The 27,740-nt window shown below is 41.5% G+C and overlaps 1 pseudogene; it reads right to left on the bottom strand.

Moving 5' to 3' along the window:
* The window catches only part of LOC125111396 (60S ribosomal protein L32-like), a 40,436-nt pseudogene extending 36,011 nt beyond the window's left edge, over nt 1-4,425 (bottom strand).
* Nucleotides 4,426-27,740: the final 23,315 nt, after the last annotated feature.

Below are 27,740 nucleotides of genomic sequence, written 5' to 3'. Positions count from 1 at the left end.
CACTCAAAACAAAATTTGGTCTAAGAACCTATAACGGAAAAGAATCTGAAAAATTCATATATATATAAATTATATAAATATGTAATTTTATGTATAATGTTTATTATATATAAATAAGAAATATATTACTATATAAATATATTATATATAAAAATTATATAAATATATATTATTTACATAATTTATATATAATTATATACATGTATAATATATATAGAGAGAAGGCTATATATATTGAAACTGAATCACTTTGCTGTACACCTGAAATTAAGGTAATTTACAACAAGGTAAATTAACTACACTTCAACAAAAAATGTCTAACCCCACCCCTGCCACTGCCAGGACTTTGTCTAAAGTTTATATGGAGGAGCCTTTAATATTAGCTTTCATATCCAAAGGAACCACCAACAGAATTTTAAACTGACTGCTAATCACTTCCTAAATCAGGTTTGTTATATTTTTTTTTATCATCTTTTCACCAAACCTTCAACTTCATTTGAGGAGAATTTATTTCAGTCATGTACCTGAACATTCCAAAATCCCAAACCATATTTCCTTCTTGATCAGTCTCTAATTTCCCCAGAGTATGTCCCAATTCAGTTTATATTTGCTGAACACTGGGATGCTTTTCATGTATTTATAAATTAATATGATTGGGATGTTTATAAAGGATTGATACTTCCATTTGGGAATGGCAAATATTTCCACAAATCCTTCCCTTTTTTTTCCTGTACTTTTTATCTGTCCATTCAGTAAACACTGAGCGCTTTATGAGGGGGTGATACCTGGGCTAGGAGTTGCAGTTGTAAAGATGATGTGACATGGTCTCCATCTTTACCAAACTTCTGGTAGAATCAGCTGAAACTGGATAGAGGAGGCTCTTGGCCAATGGTCAGCTGATAAGAAAAACTTTTATTTGTGGTTCATAGTGGGCAGTGTTTTGCCATCAACCAGGTCCTTCTGGGAGAGAAGGACCTTACTTATTATTACTGAAATGGGGGAAAAGTTTCTCAAACATTCTGAGGTTTAGATTTCTCATCTATTAAATCAATACCTATTATTTAGGTATTGTTATCTGAATAACTTTGGGTATCTGGTGGAAGGAAATGGACTAATTCCTTCTTTCTCGGTGTATCTAAAATTTCTGAAAGCAACATAGATGCAGAATAATGGAATGAATTCAGCAAGGATAGAACTCTTGTCTCTTAGGGGCAGTGTTTGCCAAAATACTCAAAGGACCCTATAAGGTAATCCAACACTTCATGTCATGTGGTCATTGGATGTACTTATTACGAGAAATGGCAGAACCTAACTCTTTGACACATCAAAGTGCTACAGGACCAGGTGTGGACTTCAATGGCACCTCTTAGTAGACTCTTGGTCTCCAGAATTCTATCAACACGTTACACGGGACCATCTTGTGAGCAGACCCCAGAATCAACCCTTTTTACTTGAGTCTTATATTACATACAACCGCTCATTCCCTAGAGGAAAAACAGCCTTCATCGAGCCAGACATCAAACAGAGGCTCTTCGCGGCTAATCTCATAGTTCTTCAGTGGTTACTTGTCGACTCTGTAGTCAGTGAATAATTCAAAACAGACAGCTTCATGCATTATTCAGTAAAACCAAATCTGGAATACAATGTGTGGATACCACATTTCCTGAAGGGAATTTTCTGCCTTTGATTATTTGTACATTTCCTTCCACCAGATACCCAAATATTAAGTTGCAAGTTTATCTGCTGATCTGAATGACGGTTTTATTAATGTACCCGTCTGAGTGCATTGACACGGTTGTTTTCTGTGTTCACATATCTTCCAAATACCTCACTTGGTGGGCAGTTCACAAACATTCCTGTTGAATTTACAATGTTGTCCCAACTGGATCTGACATGTGAGTTACTCTGATTACACATATCCAAATTTAGGCAAAAGTCTTGTTTCTTTACTGTCTCTCTGAGAAAAGAGAATTTTAGTTGATGAATCTTTCAGCTTCAGTATTTTTAGTGGAAAGGAGTTCCAAAGTGAACATGTGGATACACATTACACTTTTGGAAATAATGGCGAGGCAGTGACACATTTATGCTGTTGATTGGACAGCATTCTATAGTATCATAGGTTGATGAATTTAAATGTATTGTATTAAAAAAACCCTTTAGGTGGCTCTTTATGGCAGCTAGTCCCAGGTTTGGGTGAGAGGTCTCCAATCCAACTGGACGAATGTTCGCAAAAGCTTTATTCTCTCCTTTACTCTTTTTGCCTTGACTTCTATGGGAGCAGGTCATTAGGCCCCTCCTGATAGTAGGTGATGTTGGCTAATAAGTAAGTTACTCACCTGGAGTGGTGTCTCTAAGTCAAGCTTACCCGCTCCTGTGTAAGAAACAAAAAGAATTTTAGGTACCCAGGTTTTTTTTTTTTTTTCTTTTGGCCGTGCCTGTGGCATGTGGAAGTTCTCAGGCCACGGACTGAACCCGAGCCACAGCAGTGACAATGCTGGATCCTTAGCCAACTGAGCCACCAGGCAACTCCCCTAGGTCATTTCTAAACACGCTAATTTTGTTTCCTGAAAATGTATTTTAAAGAGGAAGGAGGAGGAACATTAGTTTCCAGTGGCTGCTGGAAGAAATGACTACAAACTGGGTGTCTTAAAACAGCAGAGTTTTTTTTCTTTTTTTTTTCCTCTCCCAGTTCTGAAGGCTAAAGTCTAAAGTCAAGGGATGAGCAGGACTACCTCCCATTAATCTCCTATAAAGTTTCCTTTCTTCCTCTTCCAGCTTCTGGTGGCTTCAGGTGTTCCTTGGTTTGTGGCTACATTAACTCCAATCTCTGTCACTGTCTTCAACTAACCATTGCTTCCTTCTCCCTGTATTTTCTTCTTATAAGGTGTATCTTTTTTTTATTGGACTATAATTGATTTACACTGTTGTCTTAGTTGCAGGTGTACAGAGAAGGGATACAATTAAGGGTGTATCTTATAAGTTCATTATATTTAGGTCATTGGATAATTCAGGGTGAGTTCATCTGGGGATTCTAACCTAACTACATCTGCAGAGACTTTTTTTTTCCCTCAGAAATAAGATTGCATTCGAGGTTTTGGGGAGTTAGGATGTGAATGTGTTCTTCCGGGGTCCACCATTCGACCCGCACTATAAACTAAGGTTTTATTACTAGCCATTTCACTTCGGATGTACATAAACCATTTCATAACAACCATTGCTTTCACTCTATCAGTCACATAACCTCTTAGGTCACTAAAAAAACTCCTTGTTTAACAGAATCAAGAGTCTGGTTTTCTTTTGTAAGTCCAATTCAATGCCAATGATTTATCCTGGACATATTTGCGTCCACAGCTTGAGAATGACAAAGCTACTTTTATCAATAGATGCATTTTGTTTTAGGCAGACGAATTACTGAAACTGACCAGCAACTTCCCCAACAGCTTTGTTAAAAGTTGAGAAACCTCATGTTTGCAATTCAGCGGTAGTCACCACTAGATGGCAGTCTTGGCTCATGAGAGAGCGCAAATCTCTGGCTTGGTGGTTTCTCCAGAAAATGACTGCGCTGAGACCACTTCCTAAGGCAGCTTTTGCTTCCCTTGAAATACAGCCTAGTTAAAATACTAACATACATGTGAGTACATTTATACTCCACAGAAGGAGAAATGAGACACTTAAAACAAAAATGCGAGGGTAACAGCATTCTCAGGCATTTTGAGAAAATGTCTCAAGTTTTCTTTAGCTGGGGCTAAAGCTGTAATCAGAAATCCGGTTGGCTTTACCCACCCCCCTGGTCTTTGGTGCAGAGGGGTTCGCCCCCATGGCCGCACCTTGAAATCCTCCGGGGGGTTTGAAACATTACTGATGCCTGGGTGCTGCGTGAAAGGTAATTCTGATTTGCCTGGGTTTGGGGAGCAAAGGCTGAAAAGATCCAGAGAGAGAAAGCAGCGAGGTTCCTGGAAAGGCATAGGAAGGAAGGTGTGTTGCGGGGTAAACAGACACCGTGAGGTCGAGGAAAGATGCAGTACTGAGGGGTAGAGGGATGAGAAAATAGAAGCCAACGCAGGGGAAACTGCCATGTCACCGTAGCGACAGAGGTTCAATGAAGAGCTGCTGCTGAGTGTGACCATTTTGTGATTTGAAATTCAGTTTTCTCTTGCCGCCCCAGGATTCCATCTGGAGAGTCTTCATGACTTGAGTCAGCCTGTGAGACTCTTTCTTTGCAGCTACAAAAGCAGGGGCACATAGGCCCTTCCAGTGTGTAGGCTGTGGACTCCTTGAGCTTCTCTCTGCTCTGTCTCCTCCCTCATACCTGTGGGCGCTCAGGGGACTTGAACGCAGCGGAGTTGGCTCATCCTCCTCCGCAGGCTTGAAGCCACCAGGGGACCGACTCCTGGTCAGCTCAGGCACCAAGAGATCCAGGACCATCAGCGCAGGGGTTCCCCACATGGACTCTGCCTGACCCCACAGAGATTTCCTAAAAGCTCTTGTGCGTTTCTTTTAAACGTTAACTTTTGTAAGTTTATATCAAATAGAGCATCATAAGAGGAGTCTCATCGGAAGAGGAAACATAAATCACTCAACTTTCCTTACTGCCCCCACCCTTTGTGGGACTTATATCATTTTTGTGCCCACCAGTCGGGAACACAGTGCAGAGGGAGAGGAATGGTTCTCAGTCAAGGGTGGGGAATGGGGGCGACGCAATGCTCCAGTGTCTCAGAAATGGCAGGTGGGTTTTTTTTAAAATCCATTTGTGGTCTAGAACAAAGTAATACACATACATTTCTTGGGCAAAGGGGAGAATCGCGTTTATGTCAATCATTTTCAGCCTTGAGTACATAATGGAATCCCTTTTAAAACAGGGAGTTCCCAGTGTGGCTCAGCTGTAAGGAACCTGACTAGTATCCATGAGGACTCGGGTTCGATCCTTGGCCTTCAGTGGGTTAAGGATCCAGCGTTGCTGTGAGCTGTGGTACAGGTCACAGACGTAGCTCCAATCCTGTGTTTCCGTGGCTGTGGCGTAGGCTGGTAGGTACAGCTCTGATTGGAGAATTATTTATGGCTTTAATGAGTATTTATCATCAACTCTGTACCCAGTCTTACGGGGAGTATATCAGCTACTCCTGCTGTGTTTTTTTCACACCAGTCATGGTGTAATCTCATGCTCTGTCTTCCATGGTTAATGACAGATGGAAATTACTCAGAACTGTCACATAAAGTCCAAAACAAAGAACCACTAAAACACCTGAACTCTGTTGTCCTCTGTGACAGAACACAGGATGCTTAACAAGTGTGGGCTCACTGATTTAAGTTCTCTCTGAATAATACAAAACATTTTAAGCAACCACAAACACCGCCCCCTCCACCCCCAAACCAAATAGCACCTTGAGGTTCCGTGGAACTGGGAGAGTGGTTTGGAAAAATGTTCTTGGTTTATAGCAGGTGTTTATCATCAAAAGAGAATCACATTTCCAAGTCTTTGTTTTGAAAGCTGGCATTCAAAAAGATTGCAGAGATGTTTTAATGATGTGATTCATTGCTTCGCATTACCAAAATTCATTTCATTTCTGTATATGTAACATGTTGTAACATGACTAGCCACAAAATGTTTGCTAAATGGCCAAGCTCATAAAATCGTTGAAAAAGGAAACACCAGGTTAAAAATTTAGTTAACTAAGTTAGTTAAAGTGAACTCACAAGACACTGGGTTAGCTGTTGTCTGTTGGTGTTCAAACTTTATAGCAGTAGGCCAATGTTTCACAGTAACAATAAGAAGAAAAACATCTTAGCAGAGGTACTGTTCTAGTCTTCTCTTTGTAGGATATCTTTGACACCCCTGTCCATGAATGGTTAGTGGATAGTCTGGTCTGGGTTCAAACTCACTTGCTTGCGAGCTGTCATTCGCTGTCTCTAAGCAGAACCTTCTTTATGTTGGTTCTTTTAGTCAGGGAGGGTTTGCAGACTGGCCAGTCTGGAGGCTCAAGCAAGACTATTTAACACTATTGCTGTTAAATAGTCTCTCCAGTTGTTTATATCATCCATATTGTTGCCAAAATATTGGCTGCCTCTGTACACTGATGCCAAATAGAAACTCAGAGACAGAATTGGAGGACAAAGAGAAAGTAGCTTTAATTGCCAGGCAAAGAGGGAACACAGCAGGCTAGTGCCTCAAGGACTGTGCACCCCCCTCCCTCCCGCACCCCCAGGGGGTGGTGAGGAGTCCTCTAGTGTTTGGGGAGCAGTGTGTGATCAGCTCCTGGATATTTTGCTGACTGATGAGTGGTGAGGTCACTGGGAGTCAGCATCATGGACCTTCTGGTTCCAACCAGTCTGGGGTCTACATGCTTGTGGGCAGCATACAGCAACTTCTTCCACTTGGTGGGGGCTTCAGCACCTGCCAAACAGCTCCAAGGACATGGCTCAGAATATTATTTAGAGTCTTTGAAGAAGAACTAACTAAAGTCCTTGACTTTGATGAATGGCTAAACTCTCATGATTCTATCTTGCCTGACCGTTTCCCTTTTTCTCTGTGGTTTCTCACTTCTCTGATTAAATTGATTCTTTGACTAAAGTTTTTCTATGGATAAAAAGGCAGGAGGACCTGAGTGGGGTCCAACCTGGGAAGGCCTCCCAGGGTCCTGCTAGGTTAAAATGTGTTGGCTGTTTCATACCAAGCTTTGTGCAGGAATTGACCCCTTGTAGTGGCAAGAATGAATCTACTCTAGAATGAATCTACTTAACGCAACCCTCATGCATGTTGAGACATGTAGATTTACCAATGTATTTGTAGTGGAAGAGGAAAATGGCATAGGGGTTCCCGTTGTGGGTCAGTGGGTTAAGAATCTGACATAGTGTCCAAGAGGATGCAGGTTGGATCCCTGGCCTCACTCAATGGGTTAAAGATCTGGCACTGTTGCAAGCTGCGGTGTAGCTGGCAGATGAGGCTTGGGTCCAGTGTGGCTGTGGCTGTGGGGTAGGCCAGCAGCTGCAGCTCTGATTCGACTCCTAGTCCGAGTCGACTCATATGCTGCAGGTGCAGCCCCCCCCCCAAAAAAAAGAAAAGAAAATGATTTAACATTTTATAAACGTCCTTTCCTTTTCCATCCCTTTTCTCATGCCCCTCAGACCTCTGCCAAGTGGCTTGTCTCCTTGCCCTCTCCTTGCTAGCTTTAATCTTCCTAGCTTTAGCCTAGGCACTCATATCTCTCTCTTACATGTGATGAACAATTTAGTCTTAGCACCTCGTAGATAAACCTGCACACTCAAATCCTTATAAAGCAAGAGGGCACTAAAAATAAGAAATAGTCTCCCCTCGCCAGGGTTACAACATTTGGCAAATAAAAGTACTGCTAATGTTGCATGGGACATACTTAACGCTAAAAAGTTATTGGATGTTTGTCTGAAATTCGAGTTTAACTGGACACTTTGTTTTACCTGGCAATCCTCACTGTCGCCTTCAGAAGCTTTTCTGATCTTCCACCACTCAGTGTTTGTCCTTCTGGAATTAAACACCGACGACTGTCATAAAAATTTGCCCTGAAAAAGAGAGAGATATAAACCGTAACTTCCTACGTACTGAACTATGGTTTTGCTTTTCGATAGTTTCAAGTTCAGTACGTAGGAAGTTACGGTTTTATATCTCTTTTTGCCGCTCGTTAAACTCTGGTGAAAATTGATGATGTCCAGCCTGACCTGATTCTTTTAAGAAGTAGGAACATGGCGCAGTGGAAATGAATCCAACTAGTATCCACGAGGATGTGGGTTCGATCCCTGGCCTTGCTCAGTGGGTTGGGGATGCGGCATTGCCCCGAGCTGGTGTGTAGGTGGCAGATGCGGCTCAGATCCTGTGTTGCTGTGGCTGTGGTGTCGGCTGATAGCTGTAGCTCCAGTTCGACCCCTAGCCTGAGAACTTCATGTGCTTCAGGTGCAGCCCTAAAAAGCCAAGAAAAAAAAAGGTGGGAACATGAAGAATATTCCTCTGGGCATCGACTGAGCCCCGTCTCCGTTAAGCAGCTCACACCAGCGGTACCCACTTCCTGCCCTCCTTGACCACATCCTTCCAACTTTTGGCATCTATTTGAAAACATCCAATGATAACAAACTGTAAATTGCAAAATTTAGTTAGGTAACCCTGAGTGTTTGATCTAGATGTATTCAAGATCTGGAATATTCGATGTCAAATTGGAACTCATTTTCTTAATTAAGTGTTTAGAATTGTTTATTTGGTAGGATGTGGAAAAAAAAATAGCCCATGTTGTTGAGGCTGCATCTGCTTCTGGAATTGTCTGTGGAATTGACACAGCAACTTATTTTTCAGTCTTTTGTTCTGACGTTTGGCAGGGAAGCAAGAAAAACTTGAATTTAATTTTTTGTAAACCTTTCTTGCAAAAGAGGGCTTTTGGTCCATATCTAATTAGCAGATACTTTGTAAAATTCCTATGAGGACTTGACATAAACATATTCAGAATTACTAAGTTAAATTATGTTATCACTGACTCCTTTTTAAGGTGTAGATAAAAGAGGCAGAGAATTGCAATCTAGGCATGCTCTGAATTTCTGTAAGTGTGTTATGGATTGGACTTTGGAAACAAAGAAATTTAAGTTGATTGGAGTTCCCATTGTGGCTCAGCGGTAATGAGCCCGATCAGTGTCCCTGACCTGCTCAGTGGGTCAAGGATCTGGCATTGTTGTGGCTCAGATCTTGTGATGCTGTGGCATTGGCTGAGGTGTAGGCCAATAGCTACAGCTTGGCTTCAGCTCCCTAGCTCGGGAACTTCCATATGCTGTGAATGAGGCTCTAAAAAGAAAAACAAAACAAAACAAAAAACTCAGTTGATCAATTAGAAAGTCAATTTTGGTTAAAGGAAGTGGAATTTTGGCCAATGTGTAAAATCCCAGCAACCAGTAGACCTTTAGATTCCTACCCAAATGAATCGATAAATTGTCTTTCACAAATCAATGCAAGGAATCCTTTTGTCTATATGCTGATAATCTGTGATTAACCACAAAAGAAAATTGAAATGTGCTTTCACAGCCACGTGGCAGAACCATAACATTCTTGGGTAAAATGCTGGCGGGCCCTTTCCCGCAAGGCTGGTAGACGGCATCATTGCCTTGGTACATGGCATGTTTGGTCTGGGCTTTTGTCTTGGAGGTTCTTGAGCTGGATTTTGGCAGAACACTGAGAGCAGATCCATCTCTCATGAGCAGGCTTGTTAAATAGCTCACAAGACAGAGAAATAAAATCAGAATGTCTCTGCCTACCTCTCCAGCTGCATCTCCAGGCCTCTCTTCCACTGTTCCTTCTGCGCCCAGTATAGGGGTTTTCTTTTAGTTTGCGAATGTTCTGTGCTTTTTATTTCGTATCGTTTTGTCTGTAGGGGGGTTCCCTTTCCAAGGATGTTGATTTCTGCTATACATAAACTCCCCATCTCTCTCTCTCTCTCTCTTTCACACACACACACACACACACACACACACACACACACACACACACACACACACAGAGCTTGGTAACCTCTTCTCACACTCTCACTTTTCAGGTTTCATCGTAAACATTACTTCCTTAGGGAAACCTTCAGGCAGGTATTACCCTGGCCCCTCCCTGGTCCTAGATTTTGTTGGGTCCCCATCCTCCATAACTCTTCTTCTGCATGGCATTTATCATCCTTGGAATTATTTGTTCAGCGTCTACCTCCCCTGCCAGGTTGTACATCCATGAAGGCAGACGTGATCAAACACCGAGGGAGGTATTGTGGCTGTGGAATAATTCCTTGTGGCGCCTTCCCTCCAGAGTCTTCTACGCCCTTTGGCAGGTTTGAGAACTCAGTTCTTTTTTTTTTTTTTTTTTTGGCTGCACCTGTGGCATATGGAAGTTCCCAGGCCAGGGGTGGAATCAGAGCTGCAGCTGCCATTCCAAGCCACAGCCATGGCAATGCCAGATCCAAGCCGCATCTAGGATCCTTAACCTACTGAGTGAGGCCAGGGATTGAACCTGAATCTTCACGGACACTATATCAGATTCTTAACCCACTGAGCCACATCGGGAACTCTGTTACCTCGCTGTAGTTTTGCTGTTGTTGTTGTTTTTTGTCTTCATAGGGCCACACCCGAGGCATATGGAGGTTCCCAGGCTAGGGGTCTAATCGGAGCTATTGCTGCCGGCCTACGCCAGAGCCCTGGCAACACCAGATCCGAGCTGCCTCTGTGACCCACACCACAGCTCATGGCAATGCTGGATCGTTAACCCAGGGAGCGAGGCCAGGGATGGAACCTGCAACCTCATGGTTCCTAGTCGGATTTGTTTCTGCTGTGCCACGATGGGAACTCCTCACTGTAGTTTTAATTTTTATTTCTGTAATAATTATAGATGTTGAGCATCTTTTCATATGCATTTTGGCCACCTGTATATCTTCTTTGGAGAAATGTCTATTTAGATCTGCCCATTTTTTGATTGGGATCCTTAACCTGCTGAGCCACAAAGGGAACGCCTATTTGTGTTCATTTTGACGATAGCCATTCTGACGGGTGTGAAGTGAGGTCTCCTTGCAGTTTTGATTTCCATTTCCTTGATGATTAACAGTGCTGCCTACTTGATTAGGAAAAAAAAATTCTTAGGGGGCCATTTCAAAAACTTCCCTTTAATGCCTTCATTTTAAAATAACTTCCATATAATATAATGCCTCTTCTTTTTAGGATGAAAAAACTTTGTTTTGAAAATAAAGTTCAGGTCAGAAAGTTTTATTTTGGTGAGGGTAGAAAAAGACAAAGCTGATCTTGCAGGTTTCATCCTGGCCCCATTGGGAGCTGGGAGGAGCTCTGAACTGGGATTCACAACCAGACTGCTGTTTTGCCATTGATCAGTTTCCTGGGTTTTTTTGTTTGTTTGTTTGTTTTTTGTTTGTTTGTTTTTAGGGCTGCGCCCATGGCATATGGAAGTTTCCAGGCTAGGGGTTGAATCAGAGCTGCAGCTGCTGGCCACAGACACAGCCACAGCCTTAGAGGATCTGAGCCATGTGTGTGACCTATCCTACAGCTCACAGCAATGCCAGATCCTTAACCCACTCAGTGAAGCCAGGGAACGAACCCGCATGCATCCTCATGGATACTAGTCAGGTTCCTTACCACTGAGCCACAGCAGGAACTCCCTCAGTTTCCTTTTATTTTATTTTTTTCTAATTATTATTATTATTTTTTAAATAGCTATTTTCCCAATACAATTTTTTTTTCTACTGTATAGCATGGTGACCCAGTTATACATACATGTACACATTCTATTTTTACACATTATCATGCTCCATCATAAGTGACTAGACATAGTTCCCAGTGCCACATAGCAGGATCTCGTTGCTAATCCATTCCAAAGGCAATAGTTTGTATCTATTAACCCCAAGCTCCCCAACCATCCAACTCCATCCTCTTCCCCCTTGGTGACCCACAAATCTATTCTCCAAGTCCATGATTTTCTTTTCTGTGGAGAGGTTCATTTGTGCCTTATATTAGATTCCAGATATAGGTGATATCATATGGTGTTTGTCTTTCTCGTTCTGACTTACTTCACTCAGTATGAGAGTCTCTAGTTTCACCCATGTTGCTGCAAATGGCATTCTTTTCATTGTTTTTTTATGGCTGAGTAGTATTCCATTGTGTATATATCCCACATCTTCCTAATCCAATCATCTGTCATGGACATCTGGGTTGTTTCCATGTCTTGGCTATTGTGAATAGAGCTGCAATGAACACGTGGGCGCATGTGTCTTTTTTAAGTAGAGTTTTGTCTGGATATATGCCCAAGAGTGGGACTGCTGGGTCATATGGTAGTTCTATGCTTGGATTTCTAAGGTGCCGCCATACTGACCTCCATAGTGGTTGTACCAGCTTACATGCCCACCAACCGTGCAGGAGGATTCCCTTTTCTCCACACCCTCTCCAGCACTTGTTATTTGTGGATTTATTAATGATGGCCATTCTGACTGGTGTGAGGTGATATCTCATGGTAATTTTGATTTGCATTTCTCTAATAATCAGGGATGTTGAGCATTTTCTCATGTGCTTGTTATTTGTGAACTTACTAATGATGGCCTTTCTGTCTGGTGCAAGGTGGTATCTCGTGGTAGTTTTGGTTTGCATTTCAGTTTCCTTTTAGACATGCTTTCTAGATTTCCTTCTCATTTGCATTTTTTCATTTAGTATAGTGGGAAGAGCATATGCTGTGAGGAGTCCTGGGTTCTTGAAATCCCAGCTCCACTGTTAATACATGTGTCATCATAGACAAGTGACTTCAAAACTCTGAAACTCAGTCTCCACTTCTGTAAAATGGGATAACATTGGCACTCACTTAACAGTTGCCATGAGGCTTAGATGAGATAGATAATCCATGCAAAGTCTTTTTTTGTTTGTTTTTTTTTTTGTTTTTACTGTACAAGGCCAATGGAAGTTCCTGGGCCAGGGAGTAAATCTGAGCCTCAGCTGCGACCTCTGCCACAGCTGTAGCAACGCTGGATCATTAACCCACTGCGTCACAGTGGGAACTTGCCCATGCAAAATCTTTAGCATAGTACCTGGCATATGAGAAGGACTCATGAAATTGTTACTCACATTTGTAAAATGGAATCAGTAACATCTTTTACCATGATTGTTGCGGGGATCGAATAAAAAAGCACAAAAAGAAACCAAGTTTCATGTTTGGCCATGTGCTTGTCCAATAAAAGCAAGTTCTTTTCCTTTGTCTTGCCCCTGCTGCTTCAGACGATGACATATTTTCCTGAAGACTATAATGGGCCTCCTCTTGCTTAGATAGTTCCGAGAACACAACACATTTTCTTCTTTTAAAAATTATTTTTTCCTTCCATTGAAACTGGTAAGTGATCATTATTGCACTGATGTTTTAATGACCAGCCTGTAACCCGTACCCTATGATTTTACCCCATTTCTTCATCCTTTCCACTCTTGTATATTCCTCTTGTAGCGATTTTGGTCTCGAGTGATTTGGAGTTATTTTATTTGTGGGTCTCATCTATGTTATTTAGATCTCTGCAATCCCTAAGACAATGATAGCTCTTCTGATTTTTGCCTGTCTCATCCCTCATCTAGTAAGATAGGTACTCCTCAATTTTTAAACATGCCGCACTTTGAAATGTCTTTGCTTGCTTTTCAAAAAAAATGACACTGGCCACTCATTTCCTTTTAAGCAGAACGAATTTGAATTCTGGGACCCCTGGAGAAATTCCAGGTCAAACCCCTCCTTATGTGTCATTAATTGGAAACTTAAAAGCTTTAGAGGAAAAAAAGCTTCCTTTAGTTCATGAGTCTTTTTATATAGGACAGGAATTCACATCTATTTCTGTGACAGCAAAGATGTTACTTTCAAGTGTTCTTTTTTTTTTTTTTTTAATTTACTCCAGCACATTTGTTTTGGTTGAATGTTCTTTCTCCTAATAAGTTTCAGTCAATATGTTTCATTACAAGACGTCCCGGTCGGTTTCATAGCGTGTTTTACAAGGGAGGCTTTGTTTTTTGCGTTTTACAGAATTACCCTAGTTTTTAATTTTCCAAAAGAAAGTTATAGTCATTTTCTCCCTTCTTCCACATTTGTTGTTGCGTTCATTCTTCTCCCTAAAGAGGTTTAGGGTCACGACTCTGGCCTCCAGGAATTCCATTAAGATTGACTGTGTTCCCATATGGATTCATTTCTTCACTTGACACTGTGCTCCCTTCACTTGGGGCTTCCTGTTGCAAAGAGAAAGAAATCTTGTCTTCTTGCAACAAGATTGTGGTTGAAGGCTCTCTGAGAAGTTTTTCTCTTCTTCTTTGCTTATGTAAATCTGTAGCTATGCTTGCTGTTCTGTAAAGTTCCGTTCTTCTCAACTGCCTCATGGCGATAATTTTTAAAGGATTAGATCATTGCCTTTTTCAAATTCCATCTGGGAAAGACCCCCCCCCACCCCAATATTATGTCGTTCCCCATCCTAAAATCGATGGATGCGCGTCAGGAGAAGTCTAAGAAAAGAAATACCTACATTTTCATTGTATGGGGTTTCTTTTAGGTAGTTCAAGCTTCTATCAACAACTTAGTCTTATGAGATGGTCCTTTTTTCAGCTATAATTGACAGAATTGAAAGATATTTAAAGCATACAATGTGATAATTCAATATATATATGCATTATGTAAATAGTCTCTCTATTGAGTTAATTAACACATTCAGTCATCTTGCATATTTGCTTTTTTTAGTAATAATACTCAGTTCTATTCTCTTAGCAATTTTCAAACATACAACGCAGTGCTATCAACTATAGTCACCAGGTTATACATTCGATCTTCAGAACTTATCATCTTATAACTGAAAGTTTGTACACTTACCAACCTCCCCCCTTTTCCCTCACCCCTCAGCCCCTGACACGCACTCCTCTACTCTTTGTTTCTGTGAGTTTGCCTTTTTTTTTTTTTTTTGGTCTTTTTAGGTCCGCACCCATGGCATATGGAGGTTTCCAGGCTAGGGGTCTAATTGGAGCTGTTGCCACGGGCCTATGCCAGAGCCACAGCAGTGCTAGATCCAAGCTGCATCTGTGACCTACACCACAACCTACAGCAATGCTGGATCCTTGGCTAGGGATCGAACCGGCAACGTCGTGGTTCCTAGTCGGATTCATTTCTGAAGTGCCATGACGGGAACTCCTGAGTTTGCCTTTTTTTTTTTTTTTTTTTTTTAAGATTGCACATATAATGATACCGTAAAGTATTTTTCTTTCTCTGGCATATTTCACTTAGCATAATACCCTCGTGCTGTCACAAGTGACAAGATTTCCTTCTTTTTAAAGGCTGAATAATGTCTATGGTGTAAATATACATTTAAAAAATCTATTCATCCATTGACAGCCTTAGGTTGTTTTAATACCTTAACTTTTTTGGGGGGGAGGTGTACCTCGGGCCCCCTGAAAGTTCCCAGGCTAGAGTTGAGTTGGAATAGCAACTGCCAGCCTAATGCCACAGCCACGGCAATCAATGTAGGATCTGAGACACCTCTGTGACTTACACTGCAGCTCATGGCAATGCTAGATCCTTAACCCACTGAGCGAGGCCAGGGATGGAACTCTCATCCTCGTGAATACTAGTTGGGCTTGTTACTGCTGAGCCATAATGGGAACTCCTACTTGGCTTTTGTGGAAAAAAAAAGCAAAAAAACAAAAAACCAAAAAAACAAACAAACAAACCCAAAAAACCTGTTAGTAAACTTCATAGAAACATTTTTGAAAACTGATTTAATAATATCATCAGTTTTTCTTATATCAAAGTAATGTGTATCCTGCAGCAGAGAACATCAGTATTTTCAGAAAATTACATTTCTATGGTGGGTATTAATGTTATCTTTTTTGTATTATATTAATTATTTAATTAAGGTACAGTTGATTTACAATATTAGTTTCAGGTGTACAACAGAGTGATTCAATACTTTTATAGTTTACACTCAATTTAAAGTTATTACAAAATAATGGTTGTATTTTCCCATGATGTACATTATATTCTTATTGTTCATCTATTTTTTTTTTTGTCTTTTTGCTATTTCTTTGGGCCATTCCTGCGGCATATGGAGGTTCCCAGGCTAGGGGTCTAATTGGAGCTGTAGCCACCGGCCTACGCCAGAGCCACAGCAACGCGGGATCCGAGCCGCGTCTGCAACCTACACCACAGCTCACGGCAACGCCGGATCGTTAACCCACTGAGCCAGGGCAGGGACCGAACCCGCAACCTCATGGTTCCTAGTCGGATTCATTAACCACTGCGCCATGACGGGAACTCCTGTTCATCTATTTTATACACAGCAGCTGTGTGTCTTAATTCCATATCCCTATATTCCCACTCCCTCTTTCCCCCTCCTTATGGAAACCACTAGTTTTTCTTTTTTTTTGATATTTCTGAGTCTGTTTCTGTTTTGCTATTAGCATTCATTTTGTTTTATTTTTTAGATATCACGTATAAGTGATTACAGAGAGTATTTGCCTTTCTCTGGCTTTTTTCACTAATCATAATAGTCTCTAGGTCCATACATGGTTCTGCAAAAGGCAGAATTTCACTATTATTTTTTTTTTAAATATCTCTCTGTACTCCTTTTTGCTTATCTTACTTTGTACATAGTAATGTGTTATCTGTTAATCCCCAACTCCTAACTTAACACAAATGTTTAGAGAAGTTTTATTTGTAGTAACCTAAAACTGGAACCAGTCCATTTGTCATTAACAGGTGAGCGATTAAACAAACTATGGTACAACCACACTGAGGAATACTACTCAGTAACAGAAAGGAATAAGCCTACTGATATACATAACAGCTTGGACAAATCTCCAGGGAATTATGCTAAGTGAAAAAAGTCAGTCTGCAAAAGTTGCCTACTGTATGATTCCACTTCCACAGGCATACCTTAGAGATATTGTGGGTTCTGCTCTGGACCATGGCAATGAAGCGAATAGCACAATAAAGTGAAATTTTCGGTTTCCCAATGCATATAAAAGTTATGTTTACACCAAAATGTAGTATATTAAGTGCGGTAGCATTGTGTCCAAAAAAACACACATAATTCGTTAAAAGAAGCTTTATTGTTAAAAAGGGCTAAGGATTGTCTGAGCCTCCAGCTAGCCATGGCAGTGCCACTGAAGATCACTGCCGTGTATTGCAGGCATTGGCGATGGTAGCCACCCCCCTGGTGAGCCCTGAGGGAACTCAGGAAGGAAACAAAGAATACCTGCCATCAAGCAGCCATCAGACTGCAGCCACCCCCAAGGGTGCAGCTTGAGGACGCTCAGGATTTGGAAACACAGGCTACTGGCCCCAGATAGTTGAGGTTCATACGAATAATTTCAGTGAACCTGAGTCTTGGAGTCTTGCATCTCCCCATAGGTAGAAAAGCGCTAAATTCCTTAACTTGAGGTCTCTAGTTTTATTTTATTAACAGTAATCTTTTGTTCCTGGTACCTGCCCTTTGCTGCAAAACTCCTCTATAAGCTGACCTCTCCTCCTGCCCCCTTGGATCAGTTACTTGTGATGCTGCTTCCTGGGCTTGAAGACTTAAGTCCCCTGAATAAAATATAACTCTCAAAAAAGTCAGCAATCACAGGTCACAGGTAAAAAATATAGCAATGAGGAAAAAGTTCGAGATATTGTGAGAATTACCAAAATGTGACACAGAGACACGAAGTGAGCAAATGAAGTTGGAAAAATGGTGCCAGTAGGCTGGGTTGTCACAGAACTTCAACTTGAAAAAAGCACATTAGCTGCGAAGTGCAATCCAGTGAGATGCAAAAAAAACAAAAACAAAAACAAAAAAAACAACAAAAAAAGCAAAGGTGTACCTACATAATATTTTGAAATGACATCATTTTAGACATAGTGGTTGCCACGGGTTGGGAATGTGAGTCAGAGGGTCCGTCAGATAAAGGCGGTGAGTGTGATGACAGGAAGACAGCATTGGAAATCCTCATGGTGTCAAAACTGTTGAGTATCTTGAGTGTGGTTGGATACATAAGCCTGCAGAGGTGAAACAGTTGCTCTAGAACCACGCAGACACATGTTCATACAGCAGGACAAGTAAAACTGGGGACACTGAATAAGGTAGCTGCATTGTGTCAATGTCAATACCTGGTTGTGGTATTTTACTGTAACTTTGCAAAATGTCACCATTGAGGGAAAAGTGGACAAAGTCCACAAAGCATCTCTCTGTTTTATTTTTGATAACTGCATGTGAATTTGTAATTACCTCAATAAAAATCTCCAAGAAGTTCTTTATTCCCGCTAACTTGAGATTCCAACTTTTTAATGTATTAAAGATAAAAAAACAGGAAGGTATTAAGACAAGCTTGGGAGTTCCTGCTGTGGCGCAGCAGGTTAAGGACGTGACATTGTCTCTGTGAGGATGAGGGTTTGATCCCTGGCCTTGCTCAGCGGGTTAAGGATCCAGTGTTGCCACAAGTTGCACCACAGGTGACAGGGGCAACTCAGATGCTGCGTTGTTGTGGCTTTGGCGTAGGCCTCAGCTACAGCTCTGATATGACCCCCCAGCCCAGGAATTTCCATATGCAGTTGCAGGTAGCTGTAAAAAAAAAAAAAAGACAAGCTTGGCAAAAGAGATAAACTATACTTACCCAGTCCAGCATTTGTTTTGTGGATTTCGGGAAAAGTGTGTTCTGCCTTTTGAAAATTTGATAATCAAGAAAATGATATGAAATCTAGAAATTTAGGGCTATTGTTTTATACTGTAGAGATCATTTTCAAACATTAAAATTCAACATTTTGGGAGTTCCCGTCGTGGCGCAGTGGTTAACGAATCCGACTAGGAACCATGAGGTTGCGGGTTCGGTCCCTGCCCTTGCTCAGTGGGTTAACGATCCAGTGTTGCTGTGAGCTGTGGTGTAGGTTGCAGACGCGGCTCGGATCCCGCGTTGCTGTGGCTCTGGCGTAGGCCGGGGGCTACAGCTCCGATTCGACCCCTAGCCTGGGAACCTCCATGTGCCGCGGGAGCGGCCCAAAGAAATAGCAAAAAGACCAAAAAAAAAAAAAAAAATTCAACATTTTTATTGAGATATGTTAGTTTCAGGTGTACAACACAAGATTCAATATTTGTATAATTTGTGAAATGATCACCACAATAAGCCTAGTAAACCACCCATCACCACTCTAGTTGCAAAAAATTTTGGGGGGGGAGTTCCCATTAGGGTTCAGAAGTAACAAAACCGACTAATATCCATGAGGATGCAGGTCCAATCCCTGGCATGGCTCAGTGGGTGAAGGATCTGGTGTTGGGGCGAGCTGTGGTGTAGGTTGCAGATGCAGCTCAGATGTGATGTTGCTGTGGCTGTGGTGTAGGCCAACAGCTGCAGCTCTGATTTGGCCTCTGGCCTGGCAACTATGCTGTGGATGTGGCCCTAAAAAAAAAAAAAAAAAATTCTTCTGTGTGATGAAAGCTTTTAAGACCTGTTCTTTAAGCAGCTTTCAAATATACAACACACTGCTAATAAACATAGTCATCACGCTCTACTTTGCTTCCTCAGGACTTATTCATCTTATAATTGGAAGTTTGTACTTTCTGACCACCTTCACCCATTTCATCCACCCCACCCTCCCTACCTCAGCAACCACGGATCTGTTCTCTGTATGAAATTTATTTATTTTTTAAAATAAAGGTTCTCATGAAATGTTGGAGGTCTTGTCCACAGGTAAAGATGCTACTTAGAATTCGGAAATTTGCTTTGGAATTTTATTTATTTATTTATTTATTTTGTCTTTTTGCTATTTCCTTGGGCCGCTCCCGCGGCATATGGAGGTTCCCAGGCTAGGGGTTGAATCGGAGCTGTAGCCCCCGGCCTATGCCAGAGCCACAGCAACGCGGGATCCGAGCCGCGTCTGCAACCTACACCACAGCTCCCGGCAACGCCGGATCGTTAACCCACTGAGCAAGGGCAGGGACCGAACCCGCAACCTCATGGTTCCTAGTCGGATTCGTTAACCACTGCGCCATGACGGGAACTCCTGCTTTGGAATTTTAATGGTGTTTTTATATAACTTGAGTGAGTAAATAAGTGAATTCGCTAGCTAGGCTTTGGAAAACCTCTTGGAAATCAAACTCTGTTTGATGGCTTTATCTTTCATCATTGGGAGGTCAAGACTGGTTTATTCTTTAATAGCAGTTTCCTTCTCCCGCCAAATGTACCCTTGAACCCTGTTGTGAGAGTTGCTTGCCAACCCTAAGCATTTGTTTCCTCGAGGCTTGATTTTTGTCCTGGGGTCACCTTCTCATGAGTGCAGGATAGGTCACAGGCTGTATGGACCCCAGGGAGTGAATTATGACTGGTTTAAGGCAATCACAATGGATTTATTCCCTCTGCAGGTCTTGAGTTAGGAATAGGTATGTGACTAAATCCAGCTCACAGGATCTGATGAGAAGTCTTAGGGGGGAGCTTATGGTAATTTCCTCACTAAGAACAATTAAGACACAGAAGGAAACTTCTCTCCTCTTCACTACATATTGCTGTGCTTAGAGCTGTCATCCGATGCTGCAGCCATGTTCTGACCATAACAGGAGTCACGTGATGGATGGAAGATGATAAAACTGAGCTACAGAAAGTACCACAGGCTTTGCTGATATTGTTTATTCCTGAATTAAACCCTGCATTGCTCTGTCACAAGGTTTCTTATTGTTTGAGCTACAACAAATTGGATGTTCTATGACGTGCATCCAAAGCATTCTAACAAATACACCCAATGCTTACTGGAAACCAAACACATTTTGAAAAACATGTTCAATAATAAATAGGATAACCACAGTCCACAGGCCTTCCCTTACTCTTCCCACACTTGTGTGAGTTTCTCCAAGAATAGGATTATACACAGCAGCCTGTGGACAATGAAGATCTTTGAATTACATTTCACTCTGTTTCTACCGTGAGGTGGGCAGATACAGCTGAACACTGATGTGACAGGTCAGCCCCTGGCTTTAGCCAGAGTTGCAGGGTTAAGAATGCATATGAATAAAGAAGATGTAACATATATTATATAGTATATATGTATAATGGAGTATGACAGTCATAAAAAGAAAAAAATTTTGTCATCTGCAGGAACAGAAATGATCATACTAAGTGAAGTCAGTCTGACAGAGAAAGATAAATGCTTGTGATATCACATATATTTAGAATCTAAAAAATACAAAAAAAAGACCTAGTGGATATAACAAAAAGAAGCAAACTCACAGACATAGAGAACAAACCAGTGGTTACCAGTGGGGAGGTGGAGGGGCAACATAGGGTAGGCGAGTAAGAGGCATAGACGACTGTGTATAAAATAAGCAACAAGGATACAACGTGGAGAATATAGCTAACATTTTATAATAACTAAGTGGGGTAATAACCTTTCAAAACCATGAATCGCTCTGTGGTGTGTATACCTGCAGCATATAATATTATATATCAACTACAATAAGAAAATAAAAGGGAGTAAAATTTAAAAAGTGCTTACGAGAAAGAGCATTTGGGCATCTGCTCTGATTTCTTTTTCTGCCAAAATAAATCTTACAGCATCCGAAAGCTCTGTGCCGTTCTCAATATTTGTAAGCAGAATCCCAGCCACAAATTGCAGCCGGGGAGTAGTTTGCTTGCTCCAGGACATCAGGGTTCAGCTCATAGGAAAACAACTTCACATCAGATTTCAGGGAGTAGCGGTGGAGAGGCTGGTGCAGGACCTGGTAGAGCATTGTAGTTGGGATTTCCCAGAGATGGACCCTGTCTCTGGATTCCTCTCTGCACTTATTCCTGTTGTGCATGGCTGGTGACCTTAGTCTGTATTTATACTATCTCAATGGCACGTTGTGTCCTTGTGAGATGAAATTATTAGACTAGCTCATCTTTGCTGAAAAACAAACTCTTCTTTCTCACCCATGACATATTCTGGGTGAATAGTTTCTGCTAAACTAATCTTTTAGATGTTTGAATATTAAAAATTAGAATCTTCTGCTAATGTCCTCCTACATTTCTTTATAGGAGTCAGTTCTATGTCCTTATTGAGCCCTGGAGTTCCAGTTGCTAAAGATGTCTAGTAAGTACTATGGGTTCAAACGTCATTTGTTAATAATAAATGAAGGCATTACTGAGTGAGGGAACAAGTGGGGGAGTTTGAAACAAAGCATTTATACAAGAGTCTACTTGAATTAATTATTAGCTAGCTGGCCCGTAAGCTTCTAAAATCAGGCCAAATATCCAGTGTATTATTCACCCACTTGGACTTTTGTATCTGGTGTGATCCCAGTCTGAGACAGCAAGCATCAGAAAATGTTTTCCTTATCTCCTGGCACTTACTGGAATTCAAAATTCAGACAAGAGGAGAGAAGCCCCTAGAACTATTTGTCCTCACTGATTGAGGTTTGGGTTTCATAATTACTGAAATGAACAAACCACTTCAAACAACCTAAGAGAACAAGCTGAAAAACACTTTATGTCAAATCAAACTTGTACCATTTCATGTAACTTAATCAATCTTTGTGGGATGCTTAGTAACACCAGGCACCCTATCCGTTTCCTGGGATGCAAGATGTATAAGACCCTGTCTGTTCCACTGCAGTTATTTCAACTCAGGAAGATAGACACAGGCAAGTAACTCTGACATAAGACAAAATGATCATGATAAATGCTCAGTGTCTTGAGAGCAAAGAGGAACGTCTGGTTAATGCTGATGAAGCATTTGGAATATTTTCATGGAGGAAAGTGGTATCTGAGTTAGGTCTTGAATGATAAGGAGAATTTGGGGAGACAGGAAAGTGGATAAAAAGATATCCCAGGCTCAAAGAATTAGATGAGCAAAATTTCCCCCAATGTTATAATTTGAAAAGATATTAAATGAGGTCATAATTATAACTCATTCCAGATTTTTCCTTTGACATGGAGCTGTTAAGAACATTTTAATGTATAAATAACCACTACCCAGAATTGGATAAAATCTGGAGTGATTTTAAAAAAACTGACATAATGATTAATAATTCGTATGGAGTTAAGACAGTATAACGAGCTGTCATAACCAGAGACAAGTCAGGCAACATTTTAAGTAAGCTGACTTTGCCCCATAAGACTATTTTAAAGGCCAATTAAAATATTTTCTTTAGTCGATAGAGTGATTTCAAAGCTTACCTGCAAATCCTGTAATGTAAACAAAGATGTTCTCAACTCAAGTTGCCTTATGGTCTATCCTTTTTTGATGTTTTGGGCTCGCTTAATAGAGGCAGGGTTGGGTCATATGTTTTATTACTGAAGTCTCTTGAGTTTATCTTCTGACTAATTGGGCTTTGATTTCAGAACCACAGAGTTGTGCATTTTCTCCATATTGTCTTTTCTGGTCTTGCAAATCCCAGAGGACATGCTGTTTGAGTGCAATGGAAGTTATTTCACTTTCTCTTGATTTTTGGTTAGCAGAGAGTATTTGAGACTGGCATCAGGTTACAGGTTGTTTTTTTTTTTTTTTTCCCCTTTCAACATTTCTCATTGCAACAGCATGTTCTAAGGCAACCACTCTCCCCACCCCCAAACACTGTCCCGGCTTTAGATTCCCAGAAGCACCAGTCCTGAAAGTGATGGGTATTCAGGCAGACACTTGGCCCATGGGGTCAAGGTTGCCCAAATAGTACCCTCAGAGCATTTTGTTCCAAACAAGTGCTATCCTCTCAAGAGATTCTTTGAAAATCAGTTTGTTTGTCTGTTACTCACCTTCTCCTTAAAGGACATGGGGAGCCTCACCCCAAAAGATTAACATGAGGCTCTTACAATGGACAGAGAGAATAAAAATCCACAACAAAGGATGGAGAGAGGAGAGGATGAGTCAACCAGACTAAACCCTAAAGTGGGTGTCTCCATCCTGGGCTGGGTAATTGCCATGGGGAGGCTATCCTGGGCCTTGTAGGATGTTTAGCAGCAGAGTCGTAGCAGCAGCTCTGGCCTCTATCCACTAGATGCCAGTAGAAGACCCCCAGTTGTGATAAACAAAAGTACCTCCAGATATCGGCAAGTGCAAATCACCTCCAACTGAAGACATCTACTCAAGACTAATAAAAAAAAAAAGTCTGAATTTATGCTTCTGATCCATCTCTCTCTGCATCATAACTCCGGACAGTCTAAGTTCCGATATCGTAATACAGCACTTGGCTGTTAAGATTCCTGTTCCCAGACCACAGCGGTGACCACAAATGGGGATCTGAATCTTGGTTTGCCACTTACTAATTGTGTGCTTGCTGTGTCTCAAAAGCCTATCTATACTGTAGGAATAACAGGGTATTTGTGAGGATGAATTGACATATTTCTAAAGTACTTATCACAGGGTCTGGCATGTAGTTAAATGCTCCATAAATTCTAGTGAGTAGGGTATGGTTTTTTTTTTTTTGAAATTGATGTATATTTGGTTTACCATGTTGTGTTTCTGGTATATAACAAAGTGATTCATATATATATCTGTATATATCTATATATTCTTTTTCAGATCCTTTTCTAATATAGGTTATTACAAAATATTGAATATAGTTCCCTGTGCTATACAGCATGTCCTAGTTGTTTATTTTCTAAAGTTTGTTAATCCCAAACTTCTAATTTATCCTTCTCTCCTTCCTCCTTTGGTAACCATAAGTTTGTTTTCTATGTCTATGAGTCTTCTTCCTTTTTTTTTTTTTTGCTTTTTATGGCTGCACTTGTGGCATATGGAAGTTCCCAGCTAGGGGTCTAATTGGAGCTGTAGCTGCTGGCCTACGTACAGCCACAGCAATGCCACATTGGAGCTGCATCTGTGACCTACACCACAGCTCATGGTGATACCAGATCCTTAACCCACTGAGTGAGGCCAGGGATTGAACCTGCATCCTCATGGTTACTAGTTGGGTTCATTACCACTGAGCCACAACAGGAACTCTCTGTGAGTCTTGTTTCTGTTTTGTCACCAAGTTCATCTGTATCAGTTTTTAGATTAGGATATGGTTTTTTTTTTTTTTTTAAACCTTCATTCTCCATTTTGCATCATGGCTTGAGCAAGAGAAGAGCGGTGGCATTTGGTACTGATTCTAAGTGGAGGAAACAACCGATAAAGCATAATTATGCTCAGGAGATATCCCCAGAAAAGTGTTTGTAAAGATCTTAGTGTCTATTCATCAGGAAGCCTTGTTCCCTATCCTTTCCCCTTCCCCTGGAAACAGGTAAAACTGAACAAGTGAGCAAAACTGATGAAGAAGAGCCTAAAGAGCGGGAAATAAGGCACCTAAGGAGACTGGGTGGCCATGGGACGTAGAGAAGAGGGAAAGTCCCAAAGGGTTTTTTTCCCACCAACTGTAAGCCCAGTGGCCCATTGACAAGTAGGACATGGGGGAGGGTTTGTGGAATGCTCAAGAGTGGAGGAGCCACCCCCAAATTCTGCCTCTGGTGGCATCCTTTGTGAACTGGACGAGCCTTCTTCAACAACAGAAAGGCTTGCTTCAGGCATGGCATATACAAACCATTCATTTCCTCTAAAGACAAATTCCATGTTCGGACAGTAGTTACTCCTGCCTTAGAAGCACTGCCCCATGGCGCCCAGAGTGCTGCCTGATGATTTGATTCATCCAAATTTAATTATGATTCAACCCACTAGCCCAAAGGCAAAGGATGTTTAGTCCGACTGTGACCCTTGCATGCAATTCATGCAGTGAAAACCATTGCTCACACAGGAAGCCTATTTAGAAATGATTCAGAATTGGAAACCTTTACAAGTATGAAGATCTGAATTTTTGTCCTTGGAACTGGACAGCTAACCCTTAAGCAGGATAATTTTAGTATGTGCAGACTTTTTTCCACATGGGACAAGAGAGCCTTTACTCCATGATTTTGCGGAGAAATTTTCAGTTCACTTGGTATCTTGTTTGAATCAAGATGACCAAGTGGGAGAGAATGAGGATTTGTTCCAAGTGGAAATATTTAAATTAGGAAGGGATCAAAAAATATCTACGACTATTTTGCATCATCTCCAAGGGAACTCACAACCTCACTTTAATAATATGCTAAGAAATTTCCATCTGGAATAGAAAAGACAATGGAGTCCAAATATGGGTGTCCTAGTGCTCACATATGGTGCTATTCAGAGCCAGACCTCTGGATTATTCTACTTTGCTGAAAGTTCTTGTAGAACTTGACCTTCATTTTGGGGAGGACAACCAGAGGAACTCTTGATCTGTCACTGAGCTAAAATAGAAGTCCAAATATTATGTTAGCTAGCTCACATCCCAGAATAAAACTTGCAGCTTTTCATTTTTTCCTGAATACTTAATGCATCACCCAGACGGCAATGGCCAGAAGCTTCAGGCCAGAGATTGGGTCTTGTTTTGGAACCTGGGGAGTTTCAGGTGGGATTTAGATAACTGACCTCTGGAGGCATCTTGTGTCTGCTAGTGGGTCAGTCAGGGTCCTTGCTGGTGCTTAATCTCAAGGATTATTGGTTAGAATTTATTCAAGATAAGCACTGCAATTCTTAGGACTAAGAGCCAATAATGAGTCAATACAAGATTCTAGTTAGCACATTAGTTATCTATTGCTGAGTTATAATATTACCACAAACTTAACAGCTTTAAACAACACACATTATTTCACAATTGCTGTAGGTCAGGAGTCTGGCATGGCTTAGATGGGTCCTCTAGTCCTCTGCTTGTAAGACTACCACATGGGCAGCAGGCTCATCTGAGACTTGGCCGGGGAAGGATTCACTTCTTTTTTTTTTTTTTGTCTTTTGTCTTTTTTTTGGTTGTTGTTGTTGCTATTTCTTGGGCCGCTCCCGCGGCATATGGAGGTTCCCAGGCTAGGGGTTGAATCGGAGCTGTAGCCACCGGCCTACGCCAGAGCCACAGCAACGCGGGATCCGAGCCGCGTCTGCAACCTACACCACAGCTCCCGGCAACTCGGGATCGTTAACCCACTGAGCAAGGGCAGGGATCGAACCCACAACCTCATGGTTCCTAGTCGGATTCGTTAACCACTGCGCCACGACGGGAACTCCAGGATTCACTTTTTTTTTTTGACGTTATTTTTGATGTGTTGGGGGTCTCAGTTTCTTGCTTGCTGTTGGCTGAATCTTCCCTCCAGTTCCTCACCACATGGACCATCCCAACAAAAGCACTTGCTTCCTCAAAGGCAGCACGGGAAAGAGTTTCCTTGCAAGACAGATGTTATAATCTTATGCAGTGCAATTACATATGTCCCACCATCTTTGTCCAGTTATACTGGCAAGGACCAGCTTCCATTCACGCTTAAGGAGAGGAGATCATACTAGGCAATGAATCCTAGGAGGATACTATGAGTGTCAGATGGGTCATGGATATGGACCTCAGAGTCCCTCTGTCAGTCAGCAATACTTAAAAACAAATAATACTTCATGGTCAGAAGGAGAAGTAAATGGAGTGGTCATTGCACATGCATACTTTACCAAAGCATGTGGGGAAAAGAGATAGAATGATCATAAAATGCGAGCCCTATCTACTCAGGAATGGCCCACTTAGAATGATGAGCCCGTCTCCATCTTTTCCCTGATGGTCACAACCTACAAGAGGTGGCCTCTATTTGGATCTTTGAGTACTTCTAGGAAGGGACAATATTGAATAGGGGATAAGCTGCTCTCTATATTCTCTCCTAGTGAGTAAATACAGAGCCCAGTTAGTGAACCACCAACAGGACAAATTTCTTTATCTTGCAAAGAATTTGCGTATTCTTTGTGCATGTCTTGGTGGGCGTAGACCTGTTAGATGTTAAAATAGTTTCCACTGTAGCTACTCTTTCTGTCCCCAACATTCCTTATTGATTATAAGGGGCTTCCCTGTTACCATCTTGTTTTGTTGCCTCTTGGGACTCTCCTCATGTTCTCTCTGGTTCTTAGTAGCTTCAGCCTCATTAGAAACCTTTGGTATTTAAAGTGAACTCACTCTAAGCTCTCTGCTCCTCACAGTAGGTATGCATGCACAACACCTTGCAAATATGCTATGTCCTTCTGACACAACCCCCAGGCTTGCTTCTTGGGCTACGTGTTGTTAATGCTTGGCTGCCTTGGGTTGGAGCCTTCCAGTAGCAGATTCTGAGACAAGGATTGGAATTTAAGTAGTTTATTTAAGGAGATGATTCAAGGAAATAACAGCAAGGAGTGGGAAGGTGAGACAGGAAAGAAAAGGAAGATATTAAAGGGTGTGAGATCAAGCAAGTTACTGCTGTGTGTGGCAGCTCTT

Source organism: Phacochoerus africanus, chromosome 1, assembly GCF_016906955.1.
Source record: "Phacochoerus africanus isolate WHEZ1 chromosome 1, ROS_Pafr_v1, whole genome shotgun sequence".
Lineage (NCBI taxonomy): Eukaryota > Metazoa > Chordata > Mammalia > Artiodactyla > Suidae > Phacochoerus > Phacochoerus africanus.
Note: the sequence above shows the minus strand (reverse complement) of the source record. Positions and strands in the feature narration are given on the sequence as shown.